Genomic DNA, 13,533 nt, shown 5'->3' on the forward strand with positions numbered 1-13,533 from the left:
ACACTCTGCACCATGTTCATTTCCGGTCACACTGGGCATGGTATCTGGTTTCTCTCACACTGTGCACTGTTCCCATTTCCAGTTACACTGGGCACCGCGTCCAGTTCTGGTCAGACTGGGCACCGTGTCCACTTCCGCTGACACTGGGCACTGTGTCCGGTTCCAGTCATAATGGGCACTGTGTCGAATTCCGGTCACACTGGGCACTGTATCCAGTTCCGGTCACACTTGGCACTGCGTCCAGTTGTGGTCACACTTTGCATTGTGTCCAGTTCCCCTCACACTGGGCACCATGTCGAGTTCTGGTCACGCTGGAAGCTGTGTCCAGTTGAGGTCACACTGGGAACTGTGTATATTTCCAGTCACACTGGGCGCCGTGTCCACTTCCCCTCACACTGGGCACACTGTCTAGTTCCTCTCACACTGGGTACTGTGTCGAGTTCCAATAACACTGGGCACCGTGTCCACTTCCCCACACACTGGGCACCATGCCCAGTTCTAGTCACACTGGAAGCTGTGTCCAGTTCTGGTCACACTGGGCACTGTGTCCAGTTCCAGCAACACTGGGCACCATGTCCAGATCTGGTCAAACTGCACACTGTGTCCAGCTCCTATTGTACTGGTCACCGTGTCCAGTTCCTCTAACACTGGGCACTGTGTTTAGTTTGAGTGACACTGGGCACTGCATCCAATTCCTCTCACACTCTGCACCATGTCCATTTCCGGTCACACTGGGCATGGTGTCTGGTTTCTCACACTGTGCACTGTTTCCAGTTCCAGTTACACTGGGTACCGTGTCCAGTTCTGGTCACACTGGTCACTGTGTCCAGTTCCCTTCACAATGGGCACCATGTCCAGTGTGGTCGTGGTGTAAATCGTGCCCAGTTCCTCTAACACTGAGTATTGTGTCAATTTCCGGTCACACTGGGCGTGGTGTCCAGTTCCGATCACAGTTGGCACCACTTTGGGTTCCAGTCACATTGGGCATATTGCCATGTTCATGTCACACTGGACACTGTGTCCAGTTCGTGTCACACTGGGCACTGTGTCCAGTTCTGATTACAGTTGGCACCGCATAGGAATCCAGTCACGTTGGGCACCATGTAGAGTTCCAGTCACACTGGGAACTGGGACCAACTTTAGTGACACCGTGCACTATGTCCTTTTCCAGTCACAGTGGGCACCATGTCCATTTCTGGTTACACTGAGTGTTGTGTCCAGTCCCAGTTACAGTGGTCACTGTGTCCAGTTCCCCTCCAGTTTCGGTCACTTTGGGCAGCGAGTCTAGTCCCAATCATGCTTGGCACTCTGTCCAGTTCCGGTCACACTGGGCACGATGTCCAGTTCCTCTCATCCTGGGTACTGTGTCCAGTTCCTCTCACACAGGCACTGTGTCCACTTCCCGGCACACTGGGCACAATGTCCAGTTCTGGTCACACTGGAAACTGTGTCCAGTTCCTCCAACACTGAGTATTGTGTCCAGCTCTGGTCACACTGGACACTGCGTCCTGTTCCAATTAGGGTTGGCAGTGCATTGGATTCCGGTATCACTGGGCACTGCGTCACATTTTGTCACACTGGGCACTGTCCTGTTCCGGTCACACTGGGTACTGTGTCCAGTTCCTCTCACACTGGGCACTGTATCCAGTTCCAGTCAACCTGGGAACTGGGTCCAGTTTCAGTGACATTGGGCACTGTGTCCAGTTCTCCTCCTGTTTCGGTCACAGTCTCAGTCATGCTGGGCACCATGTCCAATTCCTCTCACACTGGGCACTATGTCCAGTTCCACTCACCCTGGGTACTGTGTCCAGTTCCAGTAACACTGGGCACTGTGTCCACTTCCCTGCACACTGGGCACCATGTCCAATTCTGGTCACACTGGAAACTGTGTCCAGTTCCAGCAACACTGGGCACTGTGTCCAGTTCTTGTCATACTGGGCACTGCATCCAATTCCTCCCACACTCTGCACCATGTTCATTTCCGGTCACACTGGGCATGGTATCTGGTTTCTCTCACACTGTGCACTGTTCCCATTTCCAGTTACACTGGGCACCGCGTCCAGTTCTGGTCAGACTGGGCACCGTGTCCACTTCCGCTGACACTGGGCACTGTGTCCGGTTCCAGTCATAATGGGCACTGTGTCGAATTCCGGTCACACTGGGCACTGTGTTCAGTTAAGATTATACTGGGAACTGGCTCCAGTTTTAGTGACACTGGGCAGCCTTTCTATTTCTGGTCACACTGAGTGCTGTGTTCAGTTCCAGTCACAGTGGTCACTGTGTCCAGTTCCTCTCCAGGTTTGGTCACACTGGGGAGCGAGTCCAGTCTCAGTCATGCTGTACACCATATCCAGTTCCTCTCACATTGGGCACTATGTCCAGTTCCTCTCACATTGGGCACTATGTCCAGGTCCGGTCACACTGGGCACTGGGTCCTGTTCTGGTCACACTGGGCACTATGTCCAGTTCCTGTCACACTGGGCACTGTGTCCAGTTCTGGTCACACTTGGCACTGTATCCAGTTCCGGTCACACTTGGCACTGCGTCCAGTTGTGGTCACACTGTGCATTGTGTCCAGTTCCCCTCACACTGGGCACCATGTCGAGTTCTGGTCACGGTGGAAGCTGTGTCCAGTTCTGGTCACACTGGGCACTGTGTATATTTCCAGTCACACTGGGCGCCGTGTCCACTTCCCCTCACACTGGGCACACTGTCTAGTTCCTCTCACACTGGGTACTGTGTCGAGTTCCAATAACACTGGGCACTGTGTCCACTTCCCCACACACTGGGCACCATGTCCAGTTCTGGTCACACTGGAAGCTGTGTCCAGTTCTGGTCACACTGGGCACTGCGTCCAGTTCCAGCAACACTGGGCACCATGTCCAGATCTGGTCAAACTGCACACTGTGTCCAGCTCCTATTGTACTGGTCACCGTGTCCAGTTCCTCTAACACTGGGCACTGTGTCCAGTTTGAGTGACACTGAGCACTGCATCCAATTCCTCTCACACTCTGCACCATGTCCATTTCCGGTCACACTGGGCATGGTGTCTGGTTTCTCTCACACTGCGCACTGTTTCCAGTTCCAGTTACACTGGGCACCGTGTCCAGTTCTGGTCACACTGGACACTGTGTCCAGTTCCCTTCACAATGGGCAACATGTCCAGTGTGGTCATGGTGTAAATCGTGCCCAGTTCCTCTAACACTGAGTATTGTGTCAATTTCCGGTCACACTGGGCGTGGTGTCCAGTTCCGATCACAGTTGGCACCACTTTGTGTTCCAGTCACATTGGGCACATTGCTGTGTTCATGTCACACTGGCCACTGTGTCCAGTTCGTGTCACACATGGCACTGTGTCCAGTTCTGATTACAGTTGGCCCCGCATAGGAATCCAGTCACGTTGGGCACCATGTAGAGTTCCAGTCACACTGGGAACTGGGACCAACTTTAGTGACACCGGGCACTATGTCCTTTTCCAGTCACAGTGGGCACCATGTCCATTTCTGGTCACACTGAATGTTGTGTCCAGTTCACCTCCAATTTCGGTCACTTTGGGCAGCGAGTCTAGTCCCAATCATGCTGGGCTCTCTGTCCAGTTCCGGTCACACTGGGCACGATGTCCAGTTCCTCTCACCCTGGGTACTGTGTCCAGTTCCTCTCACACTGGGCACTGTGTCCACTTCCCCGCACACTGGGCACCATGTCCAGTTCTGGTCACATTGGAAACTGTGTCCAGTTCCTCCAACACTGAGTATTGTGTCCAGCTCTGGTCACACTGGACACTGCGTCCTGTTCCAATTACAGTTGGCAGTGCATTGGATTCTGGTATCACTGGGAACCGTGTCACATTTTGTCACACTGGACACTGTCCTGTTCTGGTCACACTGGACACTGTCCAGTTCCTGTCACACTGGACACTGTGTCCAGTTCCTGTCACACTGGGCACTGTGTCCAGTTCCTGTCACACTGGGCACTGTGTCCAGTTCTGGTCACACTGGGCACTGTGTCTATTTCCAGTCACACTGGGTACCGTGTCCAGTTCCCCTCACACTGGGCACACTGTCTAGTTCCTCTCACACTGGGTACCGTGTCAAGCTCCAGTAGAACTGGGCACTGAGTCCAGTTCCTCTCATTCCTGAAGAAGGGCTAATGCCCGAAACGTCGATTCTCCTGTTCCCTAGATGCTGCCTGACCTGCTGCGCTTTTCCAGCAACACATTGCCATCTCAGTTCCTCTCACACTGGGCACTATGTCCAGTTCCTGTCACACTGGGCACTGTGTCCAGTTCCTGTCACACTGGGCACTGTGTCCAGTTCTGGTCACACTGGGCACTGTATCCAGTTCTGGTCACACTTGGCACTGCGTCCAGTTGTGGTCACACTTTGCATTGTGTCCAGTTCCCCTCACACTGGGCACCATGTCGAGTTCTGGTCACGCTGGAAGCTGTGTCCAGTTCTGGTCACACTGGGCACTGTGTATATTTCCAGTCACACTGGGCGCCGTGTCCACTTCCCCTCACACTGGGCACACTGTCTAGTTCCTCTCACACTGGGTACTGTGTCGAGTTCCAATAACACTGGGCACCGTGTCCACTTCCCCACACACTGGGCACCATGCCCAGTTCTAGTCACACTGGAAGCTGTGTCCAGTTCTGGTCACACTGGGCACTGTGTCCAGTTCCAGCAACACTGGGCACCATGTCCAGATCTGGTCAAACTGCACACTGTGTCCAGCTCCTATTGTACTGGTCACCGTGTCCAGTTCCTCTAACACTGGGCACTGTGTCCAGTTTGAGTGACACTGGGCACTGCATCCAATTCCTCTCACGCTCTGCACCATGTCCATTTCTGGTCACACTGGGCATGGTGTCTGGTTTCTCTCACACTGTGCACTGTTTCCAGTTCCAGTTACACTGGGTACCATGTCCAGTTCTGGTCACACTGGTCACTGTGTCCAGTTCCCTTCACAATGGGCACCATGTCCAGTGTGGTCATGGTGTAAATCGTGCCCAGTTCCTCTAACATTGAGTATTGTGTCAATTTCCGGTCACACTGGGTGTGGTGTCCAGTTCCGATCACAGTTGGCACCACTTCGGGTTCCAGTCACATTGGGCACATTGCCGTGTTCATGTCACACTGGACACTGTGTCCAAGTCGTGTCACACTGGGCACTGTGTCCAGTTCTGATTACAGTTGGCACCGCATAGGAATCCAGTCACGTTGGGCACCATGTAGAGTTCCAGTCACACTGGGAACTGGGACCAAGTTTCGTGATACCGGGCACTATGTCCTTTTCCAGTCACAGTGGGCACCATGTCCATTTCTGGTCACACTGAATGTTGTGTCCAGTCCGAGTTACAGTGGTCACTGTGTCCAGTTCCCCTCCAGTTTCGGTCACTTTGGGCAGCGGGTCTAGTCCCAATCATGCTGGGCACTCTGTCCAGTTCCGGTCACACTGGGCACTATGTTCAGTTCCTGTCACACTGGGCACGATGTCCAGTTCCTCTCACCCTGGGTACTGTGTCCAGTTCCTCTCATACTGGGCACTGTGTCCACTTCCCCGCACACTGGGCACCATGTCCAGTTCTGGTCACACTGGAAACTGTGTCCAGTTCCTCCAACACTGAGTGTTATGTCCAGCTCTGGTCACACTGGACACTGCGTCCTGTTCCAATTACCGTTGGCAGTGCATTGGATTCCGGTATCACTGGGCACCGTGTCACATTTTGTCACACTGGACACTGTCCTGTTCTGGTCACACTGGGCACCGTATCCAGTTCCAGTCATCCTGGGCACTGTATCCAATTCCAGTCAACCTGGGTCCAGTTTCAGTGACATTGGGCACTGTGTGCAGTTCCAGTCACAGTGTTCACTGTGTCCAGTTCTCCTCCAGTTTCGGTCACAGTCTCAGTCATGCTGGGCACCATGTCCAGTTCCTCTCACACTGGGCACTATGTCCAGTTCCCCTCACACTGGGCACTGTGTCCAGTTCTGGTCACACTGGGCACTGTGTCCAGTTCTGGTCACACTGGGCACTGTGTCCAATTCTGGTCACACTGGGCACTGTGTTGAGTTCCCCTCACACTGGACACTATGTCCAGTTCTCCTCACATTGGGCACTGTGTCCAGTTCCAGTGACACTGGGCACCATGTCCACTTCTGGTCACACTGGACACTGTGTCCAGTTCCCTTCACAATGGGCACCATGTCCAGTGTGGTCATGGTGTAAATCGTGCCCAGTTCCTCTAACACTGAGTATTGTGTCAATTTCCGGTCACACTGGGCGTGGTGTCCAGTTCCGATCACTGTTGGCACCACTTCGTGTTCCAGTCACATTGGGCACATTGCCGTGTTCATGTCACACTGGACACTGTGTCCAGTTCGTGTCACACATGGCACTGTGTCCAGTTCTGATTACAGTTGCCACCGCATAGGAATCCAGTCACGTTGGGCACCATGTAGAGTTCCAGTCACACTGGGAACTGGGATCAACTTTAGTGACACCGGGCACTATGTCCTTTTCCAGTCACAGTGGGCACCATGTCCATTTCTGGTCACACAGAATGTTGTGTCCAGTTCCCCTCCAATTTCGGTCACTTTGGGCAGCGAGTCTAGTCCCAATCATGCTGGGCACTCTGTCCAGTTCCGGTCACACTGGGCACGATGTCCAGTTCCTCTCACCCTGGGTACTGTGTCCAGTTCCTCTCACACTGGGCACTGTGTCCACTTCCCCGCACACTGGGCACCATGTCCAGTTCTGGTCACATTGGAAACGGTGTCCAGTTCCTCCAACACTGAGTATTGTGTCCAGCTCTGGTCACACTGGACACTGCGTCCTGTTCCAATTACAGTTGGCAGTGCATTGGATTCTGGTATCACTGTGTCACATTTTGTCACACTGGACACTGTCCTGTTCCGATCACACTGGGCACTGTGTCCAGTTCCTCTCACACTGGGCACTGTATCCAGTTCCAGTCACCCTGGGCACTGTATCCAATTCCAGTCAACCTGGGAACTGGGTCCAGTTTCAGTGACATTGAGCACCATGTCCAGTTCCAGTCACAGTGTTCACTGTGTCCAGTTCTCCTCCAGCTTCGGTCACAGTCTCAGTCATGCTGGGCACCATGTCCAGTTCCCCTCACACTGGGCACTGTGTCCAGTTCCGGTCACACTGGGCACCATGTCCAGTTCTTGTCCTACTGGGCACTGTGTCCAGTTTCTCTCATAATGGGCACTGTGTCCAGATCCTCTCACTCTAGTCTCTGTGTCTAGTTCTGGCCATGCTGCGCACCATGTCCGGTTCCTCTCACACTGCACACCATGTCCTGTTCCTCTCACACTGGGCACTGTGTCCAGTTCCCCTCACACTGCGCACCATGTCCTGTTCTGGTCAAACTGGGCACTGTGTCCTGTTTCTCTCACACTGGGCATTGTGTCCAGTTCCCCTCACACTGCACACCATGTCCTGTTCTTGTCACACTGGGCACTGTGTTCAGTTCTGAGTGCACTGGGCATCATGCCCAGTTCCTCGAACACTCAGTATTGTGTTCAGTTCCGATCACATTGGGCACTGTGTCTATTTCCAGTCACACTGGGTACCGTGTCCAGTTCCCCTCACACTGGGCACACTGTCTAGTTCCTCTCACACTGGGTACCGTGTCAAGCTCCAGTAGCACTGGGCACTGTGTCCAGTTCCTCTCACACTGGGCACTGTGTCCAGTTCCTCTCACACTGGGCACTGTATCCAGTTCCTGTCATCCTGGGCACTGTGTCCCGTTCTGGTCACACTGGGCACTTTGTCCAGTTCTGGTCACACTGGGCACTGTGTCCAGTTGTGGTCACACTGGGCACCATGTCCAGTTCCCCTCACACTGCACACCTTGTCCTGTTATGGTCACACTGAGCACTGCCTCCAGTTCTTGTCACACTGGGCGCGGTGTTCAGTTCTTAATACACTGGGCATCATGCCCACTTCCTCGAACACTGAGTATTGTGTCCAGTTCTTGTCACACTGGGCATGTGTTCAGTTCTGATTACACTGGGCATCATGCCCAGTTCCGGTCACACTGGGCACTGTGTACCACTTCCCCGCACACTCGGCACAATGTCCAGTTCTGGTCAAACTGCGCACCGTGTCCAGTTCCTGTTGTACTGGTCACCGTGTCCAGTTCCTCTAACACTGGGCACTGTGTCCAGTTTAGGTGACACTGGGCACTGCATCCAATTCCTCTCACACTCTGCACCATGTCCATTTCCAGCCACACTGGGCATGGTGTCTGGTTTCTCTCACACTGTGCACTGTTCCCATTTCCAGTTACACTGGGCACTGTGTCCAGTTCTGGTCAGACTGGGCACCTTGTCCACTTCCGCTCACACTGGGCACTATGCCCATTTCCTCTCACACTGGATACGATGTCTGCTTCCTCTCACACTGGGCACTGTGTCCAGTTCCAGTCATTATGGGCACTCTGTCAAATTCCGGTCACACTGGGCACTGTGTTCAGTTCAGATTATACTGGGAACTGGGTCCAGTTTTAGTGAGAATCGACGTTTCGGGCATAAGCCCTTCTTTCCTGAAGAAACGTCGATTCTCCTGTTCCTTGGATGCTGCCTGACCTGCTGCGCTTTTGCAGCAACACATTTTCAGCTCTGATCTCCAGCATCTGCAGCCCTCACTTTCTCCTCCAGTTTTAGTGACACTGGGCACCCTGTCTATTTCTGGTCACACTGAGTGCTGTGTTCAGTGGCAGTCACAGTGGTCACTGTGTCCAGTTCCTCTCCAGGTTTGGTCACACTGGGAGCGAGTCCAGTCTCAGTCATGCTGGCCACCATATCCAGTTCCTCTCACACTGGGCACTATGTCCAGTTCCGGTCACACTGGGCACTGGGTCCTGTTATGGTCACACTGGGTACTGTGTCCAGTTCCGGTCACACTGGGCACTGGGTCCTGTTCTGGTCACACTGGGCACTGTGTCCAGTTCCGGTCACACTGGGCACTGTGTCCAGTTCTGGTCACACTGGGCACTCTGTCCAGTTCCCCTCACACTGGGCACTGTGTTGAGTTCCCCTCACACTGGACACTATGTCCAGTTCTCCTCACATTGGGCACTGTGTCCAGTTCCGGTCACACTGGGCACCGTGTCCAGTTCCGGTCACACTGGGCACTGTGTCCAGTTCTTGTCACACTGGGCACAGTGTCCAGTTCCGGTCACACTGGGCACCATGTCCAGTTCTTGTCCCACTGGGTACTGTGTCCAGTTTCTCTCATAATGGGCACTGTGTCCAGATCCTCTCACTCTAGTCTCTGTGTCTAGTTCTGGCCATGCTGCACACCATGTCCTGTTCCTCTCACACTGCACACAATGTCCTGTTCCTCTCACACTGGGCACCATGTCCTGTTCCTCTGACACTGGGCACCATGTCCTGTTCCTCTGACACTGGGCACCATGTCCTGTTCCTCTCACACTGGGCACCATGTCCAGTGCCTCTCACATTGGGTACTGTGTCCAGTGCCTCTCACATTGGGCACCATGTCCTGTTCTGGTCAAACTGGGCACCATGTCCAGTTCCCCTCACACTGCACACCATGTCCTATTCCGGTCACACTGAGCACTGCATCCTGTTCTTGTCACACTGGGCACTGTGTTCAGTTCTGAGTGACACTGGGCACTGCATCCAATTCCTCTCAGTTTCTCGAACACTGTGTATTGTGTTCAGCTCCGATCACACTGGGCACACTGTCTATTTCCAGTGACACTGGGTGCCCTGTCCACTTCCCCTCACACTGGGCACACTGTCTAGTTCCTCTCACACTGGGTACTGTGTCGAGTTCCAATAACACTGGGCACTGTGTCCACTTCCCCGCGCACTGGGCACCATGTCCAGTTCTGGTCACACTGGAAGCTGTGTCCAGTTCTGGTCACACTGGGCACTGTGTCCAGTTCCAGCAACACTGGGCACCATGTCCAGATCTGGTCAAACTGCACACTGTGTCCAGCTCCTATTGTACTGGTCACCGTGTCCAGTTCCTCTAACACTGGGCACTGTGTCCAGTTTGAGTGACACTGGGCACTGCATCCAATTCCTCTCACACTCTGCACCATGTCCATTTCTGGTCACACTGGGCATGGTGTCTGGTTTCTCTCACACTGTGCACTGTTTCCAGTTCCAGTTACACTGGGCACTGTGTCCAGTTCCCTTCACAATGGGCACCATGTCCAGTGTGGTCATGGTGTAAATCGTGCCCAGTTCCTCTAACATTGAGTATTGTGTCAATTTCCGGTCACATTGGGTGTGGTGTCCAGTTCCGATCACAGTTGGCACCACTTCGGGTTCCAGTCACATTGGGCACATTGCCGTGTTCATGTTACACTGGACACTGTGTCCAAGTCGTGTCACACTGGGCACTGTGTCCAGTTCTGATTACAGTTGGCACCGCATAGGAATCCAGTCACGTTGGGCACCATGTAGAGTTCCAGTCACACTGGGAACTGGGACCAAGTTTCGTGATACCGGGCACTATGTCCTTTTCCAGTCACAGTGGGCACCATGTCCATTTCTGGTCACACTGAATGTTGTGTCCAGTCCGAGTTACAGTGGTCACTGTGTCCAGTTCCCCTCCTGTTTCAGTCACTTTGGGCAGCGGGTCTAGTCCCAATCATGCTGAGCACTCTGTCCAGTTCCGGTCACATTGGGCACGATGTCCAGTTCCTCTCATCCTGGGTACTGTGTCCAGTTCCTCTCACACAGGCACTGTGTCCACTTCCCGGCACACTGGGCACCATGTCCAGTTCTGGTCACACTGGAAACTGTGTCCAGTTCCTCCAACACTGAGTATTGTGTCCAGCACTGGTCACACTGGACACTGTGTCCTGTTCCAATTACAGTTGGCAGTGCATTGGATTCCGGTATCACTGGGCACCGTGTCACATTTTGTCACACTGGACACTGTCCTGTTCCGGCACTGTGTTGAGTTCCCCTCACACTGGGCACTGTGTCCAGTTCTCCTCACATTGGCCACTGTGTCCAGTTCCGGTGTCACTGGGCACCGTGTCCAGTTCCGGTTACACTGGGCACTGTGTCCAGTTCCCGTCACAGTTTTCACTGTGTCCAGTTCTCCTCCAGTTTTGGTCACAGTCTCAGTCATGCTTGGCACCATATCCAGTTCCTCTCACACTGGGCACTATGTCCAGTTCCCCTCACACTGGGCACTGTGTCCAGTTCCGGTCACACTGGGCACTCTGTCCAGTTCCCCTCACACTGGGCACTGTGTCCAGTTCCAGTCACACTGGGCACTGTGTTGAGTTCCCCTCACACTGGACACTATGTCCAGTTCTCCTCACATTGGGCACTGTGTCCAAGTCCGGTCACACTGGGTACCGTGTCCATTTCCGGTCACACTGGGCACCATGTCCAGTTCTTGTCCCACTGGGTACTGTGTCCAATTTCTCTCATAATGGGCACTGTGTCCAGATCCTCTCACTCTAGTCTCTGTGTCTAGTTCTGGCCATGCTGCACACCATGTCCTGTTCCTCTCACACTGCACACCATGTCCAGTGCCTCTCACATTGGGCACTGTGTCCAGTTCCTATCACATTGGGCACCATGTCCTATTCTGGTCAAACTGGGCACCATGTCCAGTTCCCCTCACACTGGGCACCATGTCCTGTTCCGGTCACACTGAGCACTGCATCCTGTTCTTGACACACTGGGCACTGTGTTCAGTTCTGAGTGCACTGGGCATCATGCCCAGTTCCTCGAACACTGAGTATTGTGTTCAGTTCCGATCACACTGGGCACTGTGTCTATTTCCAGTCACACTGGGTACCGTGTCCAGTTCCCCTCACACTGGGCACACTGTCTATTTCCTCTCACACTGGGTACCCTGTCAAGCTCCAGTAGCACTGGGCACTGTGTCCAGATTCCTCTCACACTGGGCACTATGTCCAGTTCCTGTCACACTGGGCACTGTGCCCAGTTCTGGTCACACTGGGCACTGTATCCAGTTTTGGTCACACTGGGCACTGTATCCAGTTCCGGTCACACTGGGCACTATGCCCAGTTCCTGTCACACTGGGCACTGTGCCCAGTTCTGGTCACACTGGGCACTGTATCCAGTTCCCGTCACACTTGGCACTATGTCCAGTTCCCCTCACACTGGGCATGTGTTCAGTTCTGATTACACTGGGCATCATGCCCAGTTCCCCTCACACTGGGCACCATGTCGAGTTCTGGTCATGCTGGCAGCTGTGTTCAGTTCTGGTCACCCTGGGCACTGTGTCCAGTTCCAGCAACACTGGGCACCGTGTCCAGTTCTGGTCAAACTGCACACTGTGTCCAGTTCCTATTGTACTGGTCACCGTGTCCAGTTCCTCTAACACTGGGCACTGTGTCTAGTTCCAGTCACACTGAGCGCCGTGTCCACTTCCCCTCACACTGTCTAGTTCTTCTCACACTGGGTACTGTGTCGTGTTCCAATAACACTGGGCACTGTGTCCACTTCCCCACGCACTGGGCACCATGTCCAGTTCTGGTCACACTGGAAGCTGTGTCCAGTTCTGGTCACACTGGGCACTGTGTCCAGTTCCAGCAACACTGGGCACCATGTCCAGATCTGGTCAAACTGCACACTGTGTCCAGCTCCTATTGTACTGGTCACCGTGTCCAGTTCCTCTAACACTGGGCACTGTGTTCAGTTTGAGTGACACTGGGCACTGCATCCAATTCCTCTCACACTCTGCACCATGTCCATTTCCGGTCACACTGGGCATGGTGTCTGGTTTCTCTCACACTGTGCACTGTTTCCAGTTCCAGTTACACTGGGCACCGTGTCCAGTTCTGGTCACACTGGTCACCGTGTCCAGTTCCCTTCACAATGGGCACCATGTCCAGTGTGGTCGTGGTGTAAATCGTGCCCAGTTCCTCTAACACTGAGTATTGTGTCAATTTCCGGTCACACTGGGCGTGGTGTCCAGTTCCGATCACAGTTGGCACCACTTTGGGTTCCAGTCACATTGGGCATATTGCCATGTTCATGTCACACTGGACACTGTGTCCAGTTCGTGTCACACTGGGCACTGTGTCCAGTTCTGATTACAGTTGGCACCGCATAGGAATCCAGTCACATTGGGCACCATGTAGAGTTCCAGTCACACTGGGAACTGGGACCAACTTTAGTGACACCGGGCACTATGTCCTTTTCCAGTCACAGTGGGCACCATGTCCATTTCTGGTCACACTGAGTGTTGTGTCCATTCCCAGTTACAGTGGTCACTGTGTCCAGTTCCCCTCCAGTTTCGGTCACTTTGGGCAGCGAGTCTGGTCCCAATCATGCTGGGCACTCTGTCCAGTTCCGGTCACACTGGGCACGATGTCCAGTTCCTCTCATCCTGGGTACTGTGTCCAGTTCCTCTCACACAGGCACTGTGTCCACTTCCCGGCACACTGGGCACCATGTCCAGTTCTGGTCACACTGGAAACTGTGTCCAGTTCCTCCAACACTGAGTATTGTGTCCAGCTCTGGTCACACTGTACA

Source organism: Chiloscyllium plagiosum, unplaced genomic scaffold (genome assembly GCF_037043375.1).
Source record: "Chiloscyllium plagiosum isolate Xiang-an unplaced genomic scaffold, Cpla_swu_hap1 HiC_scaffold_45, whole genome shotgun sequence".
NCBI lineage: Eukaryota > Metazoa > Chordata > Chondrichthyes > Orectolobiformes > Hemiscylliidae > Chiloscyllium > Chiloscyllium plagiosum.